General features: G+C 42.8%; 1 protein-coding gene across 3 annotated transcripts in view; it reads right to left on the bottom strand.

Annotated features, from left to right (window-relative positions):
• The window catches only part of TGFB2 (transforming growth factor beta 2), a 92,771-nt gene that overhangs the window by 61,854 nt on the left and 17,474 nt on the right, over positions 1–13,443 (bottom strand). The gene's annotated exons all lie outside the window — the stretch shown is intronic.

Here is a 13,443-nt window from a genome sequence, read left to right as displayed (position 1 = left end):
ATAGGTATTTGCTTCTGTCCTCTACCAGCAGAAAAGGAGGCTGATTTTTCTATTTCCCTTTTACTTTAAGGCTGTGGCTAAGCACTTGAGACATGCACGTTGTTGTATACATGCTAGAGACTCCTAAAAGTTTATTTCGGCTGGGCACAGTGGCTTATGCCTGTAATCCCAACACTTTGGGAGGCTGAGGCGGGAGAATCTCTTGAGCCCAGGAGTTGGAGACCAGCCTGAGCAACAAAGTGAGACCTCATCTCTACAAAATACATAAATAAATAAATAAATAAATAGCCAGATATGGTGGCAGTGTCTGTAGTCCCAGCTAACCTAGGCTGAGGTGGGAGGGTCACTTGAGTCCAGGAGGTCAAGGGGGCAGTGAGGCAGTGAGCTATAATTACACCACTGCACTCCAGCCTGGCTGACAGAGCAAGACCATGTCTCAAAACCAATAAGCTGGTTTCACTCATCAACCGTCTTCCTATGCGTTCAGATTGAAGTCTGCTTGTAAATGTCATTTGGCAATTTTTAAATTTTTCTGCTTTATTCAGGGTAGCATGTACAAATGCGGTAGGGATCGTATAGTAATAATAAAAAGAATAAGCATAAGAGCAAAAGCAATGTTACTAGCTATTGGGAGCACATCAGCTGTCAGGGATACACCTGGATTTATTCCACTTAGGTGGGAATAAGAAACTGAGGCTTAAAGAGGGGAACATGCTGAGTGTTATGGAACTAGAAACAGTAACACGTGCACTTAAACCTAGGTTGTATGGTCCTAGTATTCTCCGAGCTGTTGGTGTGATGCCTCTTCCAAGAGGGATTCATCCCTACTTAGCTCATTTTTTATTCGCCTGCATAATCCAGGCATCAAACTCTTAAGGCAGTATATGCTTGGTGAATTTTAACTGAATTAAATAGAATAAAATAAAATGGTCTAGGTCATTGTTTTCAGGAACCATCCAGGCAGAGCTTAAAGTGAAATGACAGGCTGGGCATGGTGGCTCATACGTGTAATCCCAGCACTCCGGGAGGCCACGGCAGGCAGATCGCAAGGTCAGGAGATCGAAACCACCCTGGCTAACACACTGAAACCACATCCCTAATAAAAATACAAAAAATTAGCTGGGCATGGTAGCACATGCTTGTAGTCCCAGCTACTTGGGCGGCTGAGGCAGGAGAATCGCTTGAACACAGGAGGTGAAGGTTGCAGTGAGCCAAGATCACTGAACTCCAGCCTGGGCAATAGAGCGAGATGCCATCTCACACACAAAAAAGAAAAGAAATGACAAGGAAGTGACATGGCTGATGTTCCACCTCCTTGTAGAAATAGTTCTAATATGATAATTCTATTGTGTAAGCATACTTAACAGGAGATGTATGCCCTTAATACATTTTTAATTTACAATGTATTATTGTTGACTATGGGTACAACGTTGTGCAACAGCTCTCTAGATCTTATTCATCTTGCTCAACTGAAACTTTATGCCCATTTATTAGTAACTCCTCATTTCCTCCACTACCGCAGCCCCTGGCAACCACCATTCCTCTCTTTGATTCCATAAATTCGACTTAGAAATATAAATTATAGATATCACATGTTTTTCTTCTTCAACTTTTAGGTTCAGAGGGACATGTGCAGGGTGTGCAGGTTTGTGACACAGCTAAACGTGTGCCATGGTGGTTTGCTGCACAGACCATCCTATCACCTAGGTATTAAGGCCGGCATCCATCAGCTATTCCTCCCGATGCTCTCACTCCTCCCCTGATATCCCGTATTTCTAAACACTATCTCCAATATGATCTTCCTCTCACAGAAATTGGTACCACTTTTCTTCTTTTCTAAACTTAAAACAACAACAACAACAACAAAAAAAAAACACTAGCTGTTCTCAGCGTATGCTGACATGAGATTTAATATATGGGCTAGAATTTCTACTTTTTCTATGGTTTTCAAAATAAGAAAGCAAAATTGTTAAAGGCATCAATGATCACCCTGAACTGACTGAATGAATGACAATTTACTCAGTCTCTACCATGTGAAAAACATTTTTATGTATTAGATAATTTCTTTTTTTTTTTAAAGAACCATTAAGAAGCAGTGTTGAGGTTTGGGGTTTTTTTTTTTTTGTTTTTTTTGGTGTTTTTATTTTGTTTTCGTTTTTTAATTAACTCTCATCTTGCGGAGGTAGGGAAGAAATAAGGTTCAGAAAGGGTAACTGACTTTCCCAATGTTACACTCTGAATTGTACCCAGGTCTCCTGTATGCAAAGCGTCTATTTTCTTTCTACTCTTTTGTAAGACTAATTGTCACATCGTTGGCTCACATATGAGTCACTTTCTTGCCTTATCTACAGCAGGTTGGGATAAAAAACCCAAAGGTTGACATCTTCACAAAGTTTAAAGGAAGGGACCACCGTCTTTTATACAAAGCAAAAGAAACAGAGAGACCCATTATATGAACTCGTCTGTCTAGACAGATGACTAAACAGGGGTCCCTCCAGGGTTAGACTTGAATTTCCTCCGTTCAGCCTGTTGGATATTTAGCAATAAAAAAAATTTTTTTTAAACTGTTTAAAGGCTCTAGTACTAATCCAACCCCTCCTACACTGCCCAGAGAGTAGTTTAAAAGTATTTCAGTGAAGCCTGCATGTGTTAAAGTTTCAAGTAGAAATCAGATTGAGACAAAAAGAGCCCTAAAAATACTTGTGCTGTCTGGCTACAGACTCCAGAACACAAGCCTAAATGTCCCTTTATAACTCCAGTGACAGCAGTTTGAACTCACAGAGGGAGCAGGGTCTCATCCAGGTGTCCCTGTAGCAGGGGACATGAATGCATCCAACTTGGGCTTCTCATCTTTCACATGGGCTGGCAAGCAACTTCTCTCCTGTTCCTTATGTGCCCTGGGGACAACAGAACTTTTTCTAACTTGTAATATGAAGAACGCTGCTTAGAGTAAAGCAAAAGTCAGCCTTCTTTCAGCAAGGCTGAGAGATAAAAAAAAGTTTGTGATGATAAGATTTTTTTTAAAGCCTACTAATATTGCTGCATTTAGTGTACAGAAAGCTGCTTCTGGTAGACAATTAGGAGTTGGTTAGCAGACCATGGGGCTCCGTGGAGGAACTGGGAGCACAGCAACTGACTAAGACCAACCACTCTCCCTTCCCAAGAAGTCCCCTTATCAATATGCAGGGTGCTGTTTCTATTAGGGTCCACGTATGCAAAAATTCATTCAGTGTCTCATTTAAGACATATTTAGGCTCATTTAAGAAATATTTAGGCTGGCTCACACCTGTAATCCCAGCACTTTAGGAGGCTAAGGCGGGCAGATCACGAGGTCAAGAGATCGAGACCATCCTGGCCAACATGATGAAATCCCATCTCTACTAAAAAATACAAAAATTAGCTGGGCGTGGTGGTGGGCCCTGTAGTCTCATCTACTTGGGAGGCTGAAGCAGGAGCATTGCTTGAACCCAGGAGGCGGAGATTGCAGTGAACCTAGCTCGTGCCACTGCATTCCAGCCTGGTGCCTGGTGCCTGGCGACAGAGCAAGACTCTGTCTCAGAAAAAAAAAAAAATCATTGAATGCCTCAACTGCAACATTCCTTCATTAGTATGGGGCCTGTCACGAACTGGCTATGGAGTTTCCAGGATCCTGCCTATTGATAGGTGCTGGTACTATTCTAATTTTTTAATGGGCGTTAGAGAATGAACACAGTCAGTTAAGTAACAAGTATGTACTCTGATTTACAAGCCTGAAACAACAAAAGCAATAACAAAACAGTTGTTCAGGGAACAAAACGAAAACACTGGCATTTATATTGCCACTCTAATTATTACCCAGCCGAGGCAAGAGAATAACTGTAATGACACACTCATCCTCCATACAAATTCATGTAAGAAGCTATTTTTGGCTGGGCGCAGTGGCTCACTCCTGTAATCCCAGGACTTTGGGAGACTGAGGCAGGCAGATCATGAGGTCAGGAAATCAAGACCATCCTGGCCATGGTAAAACCCTGTCTCTACTAAAATACAAAAAAATTCGCTGGGTATGGTGGCATGTGCCTGTAGTCCCAGCTTCTGAGGAAGCTGAGGCAGGGAATTGCTTGAACGCAGGAGATGGAGGTTGTAGTGAGCCAAGATCGTGCCACTGCACTCCAGCCTAGTGACAGAGCAAGACTCGGTCTCCCAAAAAAAAAAAAAAAAAAAAAAAAAAAGAAAGAAAGAAAGAAAGAAAGAAAAGAAAAGGTATTTTCACTCTTTTAATGAAGAACATGAAAAGCACGCATGAGCTAAGCTCAGAAGCCACTGCTTAATTCCAATGCCAGTTTCCAAGCCCTTGGGTTCTACTGCCTGCCTTGAATTTTCACAGGTTCTTAGGAAAAAAATATTGCATTTAAGAGAAAAAAGGGAACACATCCAGACATATCTTTTTTTTTTCCATTTATCAGCAAAGAATGATTCCTTGACACATATAGATGCATATGGTTCTTGCTCAGAGGATTCTCCTTTTTAGACATCTCATTCTTTAATCCGCACTTTCTCTATTTAAATGTAAATTTGGAGGAGTGATGACTAGGATGAGTGTTGGAGTAAAACAACTATGTGACCGTGAGGAAATTACACCTGATGTTACTAAACCTCAGTTTCCTCATTGATAAAACTTAGCATAATAATAGTGTTTATGCATAGTGCTGATATGGAGATTAGTCCAGAGCCTAATATAACTATTCCATAACTGATGGTTAGTATTATTATTACTAATCATAGTTATAAAAGACAGAATCCACTGGCCCCATCCATCAACGTCACCACCCAAATAGATGTCTTTTCTTCATGCAGAAATTCACTCAGAATATAACATGGATATCTAAACAGTGCCACACAGTTTTATTAAAAGCTTTGTAAGCCCCCAGAACAGAAGTTCTCAACTCCAACTGCCCATTAGAAACTCCTGGGAAGTTTTTTAAAGCTAAAGATGTCAAGTCCCACTCCAGACCAACCAAGTCAGAATTTCGGTGGGTGGACCCTGGCCTGAGTAATGCAAGTAATATGTTAAGTGCTTCCCAGGTGATTCTGATGCATAGTGAAGTTGAGTACCTCTGCACTACAGCACCAAACAGAAGCCACAGCCTTGACTGCCAGAGCGCCCAACAAAGAACCTGAGTGCTTGGATATCCCAAGTCCAAGACCAAGTCTTTGCCGTGGTAACAGTGCACCTAGAAGGTTAGCTATTCTTGGTACTTCACCTGTTTTGTTTCTGAAAAGCAATCTGTTCTCTACCTAACAATAACACTAGAGTTGACGATCCTTGAAGTCCCAGTGGCCACAGTTGCACAGGGAGTTACCTTCTTGGTCTCCTGAGTGTAGACAATGCACAAGGTAAGTAGCAGTCTTGGGAAAACAAGCAACAGAGACCAGGAAAACGGAGAAGCAACCCCTGCTGCCACAGTGAACACATACAAAGTCAGCTCCACTTCAGAGCAAAGATACAATCCAGCTGAATATTAGAAAAATCTGGTCTGACCATTTAGATTTCAGAGGGATCCAAAACCAATTTAGACTCCAGTCCGTTGACAAAGTTCACATTCAGCAAAACAGCTCCAGCAGTTACATCATACACACAACAGGGCAATTCAGAAACACAGATGTCCAGCCATGTGCAAAACAATGCTTTCTTTTTTTTCTCTCTCTCTTTCCCACCACTGACCCCAAGAGCAGGCTGGAAAAGCTCAGCATCTGTTGCTACTAAGAATAGGCTGTGGAGATAATTATTTATGAACTTGCAAGCACCCAGCTACCTGGCATGCTCAGGGGCGGTCAGAACAGATCACTGTCACTGGGTTGAGGGTCACACAGCAGATGCCCCATGTCAGGCAGGGTTACTTTCCAGTTTGCTCACTGGAAACAACAGGGAGGAGCATGACTCTGAACAATCGATGTGGTGGGTTGTTCTCAAGAGACCAAGGTTACGGTTACAGACAGGGTTCTAGGGAACTACATGGTATACAGCGTTTAAGATGGTGTGGAACTCGCACAAGAGAGGTAAGAAACAGGAAAGCCTTGCTCCTTCTGGCAAGCAGCTAAACATCTGCAGAACCTCAGAACCTCATGGAAACTCAGCCTGAATCGCTTATTGTGGACAGCTTCTACTGGATACTGCTAGGTGTATGAGGACCACAATGACAGTCTGGGACTTAAGACTAAAAGATGTCACTACATGTTTTGGAGGTAAGCCTGAGTTTCAGAGTTTGCCGGACATACATAAACTCCATATAATATATCAGGACTTGCTTTAGAAACCTGGTACTGCCAACGGGGCCTTGTGAAATAGATAAACTTGTCTTGATTGGAGGAGAATGGCATTGATGAAAATGGAGGGAGATTAACATGTATGTCTTTTAAAACCAACCAAGTATGTAGTAAATATCCATAGTTCAATTAAGTGCCCCATATTTCCACAGATACAGCAATAGTGTGGAGCCAATCATGTCATATCCACAAAGCAGAAAGTTTTTCTTTTCTTTTTTAAAATTTATTTTTAGTTATTTACTTATTTATTTATACAGTCTCCCCTCTGTCACCCACGCTGGAGTACACTGGTGCAATCTTGGCTCACTGCAACCTCTACTACCTAGGCTCAAGTGACTCTCCCACCTCAGCCTCCTGAATAACTGGGGCCACAGGCACATGTCACATTAGGCCTGGCGATTCTTTGTAAAGATGGGGTTTCATCGTGTTGCCAAAGCTGGTCTCAAATTCCTGGGCTCAAGTGATCCTCCCACCTGGGCCTCCCAAAGAGCTGGGATTACAGGCGTAGGCCACTGCGCTCAGCCAGAAAGTTGTTTTTAACGTAGGTGAAACCTCTCTCTCTTCCCCAACTCCTCCACCTACACTGTGGTAGGCTGTATCATTTGTTCAAAATGCTGGCTGTCCATCTGCCCCAGGGCCACCCTCTTAGTCTTTCTCCCTTGTACCCAATTCCTACTCTACTGAAATCATGCGTGGCCATGTGACCTGCTTTGACCAATGGAATGTGGGTAAAGGCAACTGCCACATCTCCTGGTTCTGCTATAAGGTCAGCATGCCCAGGTGAGGGGCTGCTCCCTAAACCCTGGTCCTGGAATAAAGAGTTCACATAGCAGAGCCACAGACAACCCACAAGCCCATCTATATGAATGATAGAGAAACCCGTGCTGTTGATCGCTCACTGAGATTGAGAGTAAAGCTCTAGACAGTGACCTTGAGCTTAAAAAATAATGCCATATTCCAGAGTCCCAGTACACTGTATCATCACGTGGGTCTTTATATACAGTAGGTCCATTATGTCCTCTGAATCTATACTTGATGTAATTATATCGTCCAACCCTCCAGTCTCAGTATTTCAAAGCTGTTCTCATATAAAGAATACATCAATTTTTTCAAAGACCACACTAAGCATTTCTTGCTGTTTCAGGACTCATTAAGATGGCAGTCATGCAAACTCACAGAGGAAGAAATGACATGAGCGGACAAATCTCCTTCCAGAAAACATAAACAGTTGACCAGCAAACTACAATCTCAAAGGTCCTCTTTCAAGATGTAAATATCATCTCCCTCAAGCAGGGTTCCTTTACCACTCTAGGCCAAGTTGAGCAATTCTCTTTCTGGCCTCTCAGATGCCTTCCTTGTAATCAACACATAGGGTTGACTTTTTATTTCTCTTTGGTTGGCTTGGTCTGCCTGATTCCTCACTAAGTAGCAAGCTCCCTGAGGACAGAATCTCTGCAATTTTCTTACATTGAGCACATAGTAGGTTCAATGGATATTTCTTGTACAGACAGAAAAAGAAATAAAGTCAACAACCCAGAGTGAAGTCTTTCTGGTCAAAACTTAAGAATTAGAAAGCAAACTTCAGTCCAACAGAAATGCTTTTTGACTGATAAGACACACAGTTTTACAAATTCTCTGCCTTATGACCTCATTTCAAAGGTTAGGCAAAAGTCCTATTTCATACACGGAGCACAGCTGGACAGATCCAAAGATGGATCCTTCCAAGCCTGACTTTCTATTTCACACCAGGAAAGGTAGTTTGACATTCTCCTAGGCCAAAATATGGTTAGTTATGGGTATGGTGCCACAGGTCTCTGACCATCATGTCAAAGAGGGCCTTGACTAGGCATTACCGTGAGGAGGATCTCCAGTAACTGCCATTCCACACGTGTCCGCACAAGATGGGAGGCCCAAGGGGTTATTTCACACACACAAGGCTGCAGAGCTGGCTTCTTCTCACAAAGAAAGGGGGTGAGTTGCCAGTAACTAAGGACTATTAATTAAAAACCATGAAACAGAACAATGTTTCCTAAACACAAAACCCACTGTAGCCTGCCTATCAAACTATTTGCTAAAGGAAAAACTCAGCATAACGCAGGTCTCTTTGAGATCCTTGCTATAGAAACACAGTTGCAAAGCGCCATCCCAATGCATCACAAAAACCTCACTGAACTTCCTATCTCCACCTTAGTCATTCGACATACCATTCTTAACAGCCACATGGCCCTATAGCTAAAACCACTCTTCTCTCCATTTTAGTCAGAGGAAAAGCCACAGACTTGACGATGGCCTAAAAGGCCCCATATCACTTACCTCTCATGATCTCTCTAATCTCATCCCTAGGATGCTTTTGACAAGCCTTGAACATGTCAGGAACAGAACCAGCTATTCCCTCTGCCAGAATAGAATGCCCTTCCCTAGGTATCCCAGATTATTCTCTGATCGCCTTTCAATTGTCTGCTTACATACATCACCTTCTTAACAAACTCGTCCAAGCCCAGCTTATATAAAATTGCACTCACCTCCTCATCTCCACGACCAATCTCTACTTCCCCTGCAAAACATTGATCAAATTCTAACATCCTTATTTCATCTTTATTATTCGCGGTTTATTTTATGCCACCAGAAGGTAAGCTTCCCAAGGGCAAGGCTTTTTGCTATTTGAATCATTGGCAGCTAAACTGCTGCCTGATACAAGTAAATACACTCAATAAATACAGCTGAATAGGCTGGGCATGGTGGCTCATGCCTGTGATGCCAGCACTTTGGGAGGCTGAGGCATGTGGATCACCTGAGTTCAGGAGTTTGAGACCAGTGGGGCCAACATGGTGAAACCCCATCTTTACTAAAAATACAAAAATTAGCCGGGTATGGTGGCATGTGCCTATAATCCCAGCTACTCAGGAGCTTGAGGCAGGAGAATTGCTTGAACCTGGACGGTGGAGGTCACAGTGAGCCAAGATCATGCCACTGCACTCCAGCCTGGGCAACAAGAGCGAAACTCTGTCTCAATAAATAAATAATAAATACAGCAGAATGAACTAGTATATCATAAGAATGTCCTCTCCTCACCTTTCTCTTCCAATGGTCTCTACATGCATTTGACATTTATCTTAAAATTACATCTATATTTGTAGTTAATGTATAGCTCTTTTAACTGAAGACTTATGTGGAAGAAAAATGAACACTATCAAGTCATTCTTCTCACACTTCAATAGCTATGTGGGCTATTTAGTGAGGCAGACCACATAAGAGAACTGGGCATTTCTGTAAATAGTTCAATAGCCAGAAAGAATCTACAGTAGTTATAGAATATCCATACTGTACAATTGGCTTCAAAACTTTATGTGGTTCAAACACATCAGAATACCAGGAGGCCCAGGATTGCACAAAGAAAATTCCAAGTGATTTATCATTAACTTTGCTTCTTAATAAGTTGCTCAGACTCTCACCTGCTCTAATGCCTCTGGTGGAACAAAACACCATTTGGAAAGAGAAAACTTCAGGAACCCAGAGCTGAGTTTGGCTGAGATAGTAAAGTTTACATTCCATTATTTGCTAGGTCCTTACCCCATGGAATGTCTCGGAACAGGATTCAGGCCATCAAGAGGTCAGCAGCGCTTTGACCAAATACTACCTCAAGGAATTCTATATTACTTTATACATGATATATGGCACTTATGCATTAAACACTAGCTTCAAAAATGCCTTTCCCACTCTACAGTTGCCCAGTTATATGAGTGCAGAAATTCACTCGCATACATAAATTCCAAACTAGGCATCCAACACTCACCCACATGATTAATTTACTTCCTTGCACACTCACTGTTCTCCTCTGTGACGAATAGTGAATAGAGGGCATGCGTGGTACTATTAATAACAAGTAATACTATTAATAACTACCCAAATACTTGCATGAAATATGAAAAAAAAATTGGGAAACTTGAAAGCACATGGCAAAACCTCCATAGGGGCTGCTGTAGGTTCAGGGTCACACTTGAAGGACCAGCTGATCCAACAGAGAGTCCACAGGATCAGAATCCAGCCATGTGGTGTGACTGAGTAATGTGCATAATCAGAGCATCCTTTGACTTGAGCAGCTGCCAACTTCAGTGAGGTCAGATGCACCTGCAGTGCCTGTTTAAAATGTGCAGAGTCCTCAGCTCTACCCACCCCAGTGATTCTGACTCTGCAGCTCTGAAATGGGACCAAAGAATCTGCTGGATGTCCCAGGAGACAGAAACACAGATCACATTTTGAGAAACACCACCTTGGGTCAGGCACAGTGGCTCAAGTCTATAATTCCAGCACTTCGGAAGGCTGAGGCAGGAGAACTGCATGAGGTCAGAAGTTTGAGCCCAGCCTGGGCAATACAGTCAGACCCCATCTCTACAAAACTTTTTAAAAAAAAATTAGCCGGTGTGGTGGTGCACACTTGTAGTCCTAGCTACTCAGGAGGCTGGGGTGGGAGGATGCTTGAGCCCAGAATGAGACGTTACAGTGAGCTATGATCATGCTACCATACTCCAGTCTGGACAACAGAGAGAGACCGTGTATCTTGTCTCTAAAAGAAGAGAGAGAGAGAGAGAAACACCACCTTTAAATCTTAACCAAGTTACTTAAGAGCCTCTTACTCAGTAAATACAGTAAATACTTTTTAAAAAAAATTGTATTTGCCTTCATGACTTCATCCATTCCTTCATAGAGAGACTTATCTCTAATGCTTACACACTGGATTCTTACGTTTTAATAGGAAAACCTTTAGGCAAGCTAACAGCATCTTAACCAGTATTATTGGGGATAATAAGCTTGAGAACAGATAAATGATTTTGCAAGCGCATGGGCTGTGATGAGCATGGACTATTTTCTCCCTCAGGGTATTTAATTTAAAGCTGGTGCAGCATCAGAGCTGCCCGTCCAATTGTCAGTGTCAGAACACATCATTATCAACAACACCCAGGTTAGAGAGTGAGAAAAGCAAGAGGGGCCACAGGTCTCACGTTCCCTTCAGCCGCTCCCCACATCTCCTTGGAATGGAGAGGCGGTTCACGCAAGGTGACAGGGATGGCCCTGGAGCTGCTTGGCACAGGCCAACTTCACTTAACGAGTGTTCAGAATCACACTCGGCATGGAGAAACTCACCCTGACCCTGGATGCCTGCCCCCTGGCATATGCTCACTTACATTTTTACTCAATTACTATTTCTAAGAACAGAGACCAAAAAAAAAAAAAAAAAAATGCAGAGCCCCACTGCTCAGCAGCCTTGCATGGAAGGTCTTAAAGGGGTCTGCAGGGTTTTTGCAGGGCCTTGGAAGAGCCTCCCGCTGCATCGGAATCCATGCGGAGCTCGCGCCCCATCTTCCCTTCCACACCCTCAGACACTCCTGATTTTCCCTGACTCGCTGAGGAGCAGGGTGGGTTTCCAATGCTTTTTTACCAAAGGAAGAGAGAAGCTCGAAGCAATTAAGTGACCGAAAATAACCCCAAGTGAGGAGTGTCTGAGAAGAAAAACCACACAAAGAACTGGAGTAGGCCTCTCACTGTTTACTATGGGAGGAAAAGATGAAAAGGAAATTAATCCTAAGTAGCAGGCAAGAAAGTTACAAAATTAACGGGACAGGATTCCAAAGGAAATGCAAAAAATGGGGGGAAAAGTTTGGGGTCTCTGTTGGAATGTGGCCTCCGGGCCAGACCTGAATTCAGATTTTGGCTCTGTCACCAGTCAGCTCTGTGACCAAGGACAAGGTGTTTACCTCTCCAAACCACAATTTCCTAAAAACTGGGGATCGTCATTCTGGCCCCCCCGACCAACCAATGTGGGGAAAATTAGAATGATGTGTCTTAAGTACCAGGGACATAGCGGGTATTCAACAAATGTTTTCTCTCTCTCATTCCCTCCCTTTTTCCTTTCCAAACAGCCAGTTAGCTAGGGGGGAAAATCAGATGTCTAATTACTTGGTTTAGCTAGTGAAATAAAATGAGAATTTAGAGTATAAAAATAAAATGTAATGACTCACAAAAGGGAGCTTTAAAGGCATGATTAAACTTTTCACTCTTTTTATTCACATTGCAGTTTCTACCCACTTTGAGGCTTTCTGTACTAAAATTGACGTATACTCTCAATAGAATGAGTTCTTTTCGAGGAAACCCCAGCTTAGGCCATTGTAAATAAACTATACTGATTTCTAAGCAACAATGTGTAACCATGATAAATTGCAGAATAGGATATCCAGTCACCTAGGCTTTTCCTAGGATAAGAAAAACATTTCTTCTGTCTCTAGCTGGGACCTCCACCCGCATTTAGAATCGACATAATCCAAACCTTCTCGGGGCCTCAAAAATATGTAGTGAACCAATGCCAGGATTGCAAGTCTGCTTCCTTTTTTCCTGAGCATAGTTCAGGGGTAACTTTAGCCACTGAATTCCTTGAGTGCTGGGATTACCCAGGCTCTCTTCTTTGCTGTGGATGCATCGCCCAGCATATAGTAAGCATTCAATAAATGGCTGAATTAATCAGTGCTGCAAATGAGAAAAGGCACCCCTCAGCCTAACACCTGGTGCTGGCTCTGAGGAGCCTGCACCTGCTCTGAGGGTCAGGGCTAAGTGGTTTGAGCAAGTGGCAAGCTCACAGGTCCAGTTAGCTGAGGGCCTGACCCACGACAATCCATTTCCTCATGCAATCCAAACATGTCAATACAAAGGTCACAAATAATCAGCAGCATAACTTCCCCATGGTCTCCCTCTAGAGCAGGGGCCTGCAATCTTTTGGCTTCCCTGGGCCTCATTGGAAAAAGTAGAATTGTCTTGGGCCACACATAAAATACACTAACACTAACGATAGTAGGTAAGCTTTAAAAATCGCAAAAAAATTTCAAAAATTTTAAAGAAAGTTTACAAACTAGTGTTGGGCTGCATTCAAAGCCATCCTGGGCTGCATGCAGGCTGAGGGTTGGACAAGCTTGTTCAAGAACCTTAAAGGAGAGAAAATCTTCCACTTTAGTTCAGAACAAGCAACAATTGAGCAACTACCATGTGTCAGGAACAAGAACATTGATACATATACGATATTAAAAAGGAACATTCTCTTGACATCCAGGCCATACTGTCCAACCCTCCGGAGAGTGGCCTCCATGGGGG

Source organism: Saimiri boliviensis, chromosome 14 (assembly GCF_048565385.1).
Source record: "Saimiri boliviensis isolate mSaiBol1 chromosome 14, mSaiBol1.pri, whole genome shotgun sequence".
NCBI lineage: Eukaryota > Metazoa > Chordata > Mammalia > Primates > Cebidae > Saimiri > Saimiri boliviensis.
Note: the sequence above shows the minus strand (reverse complement) of the source record. Positions and strands in the feature narration are given on the sequence as shown.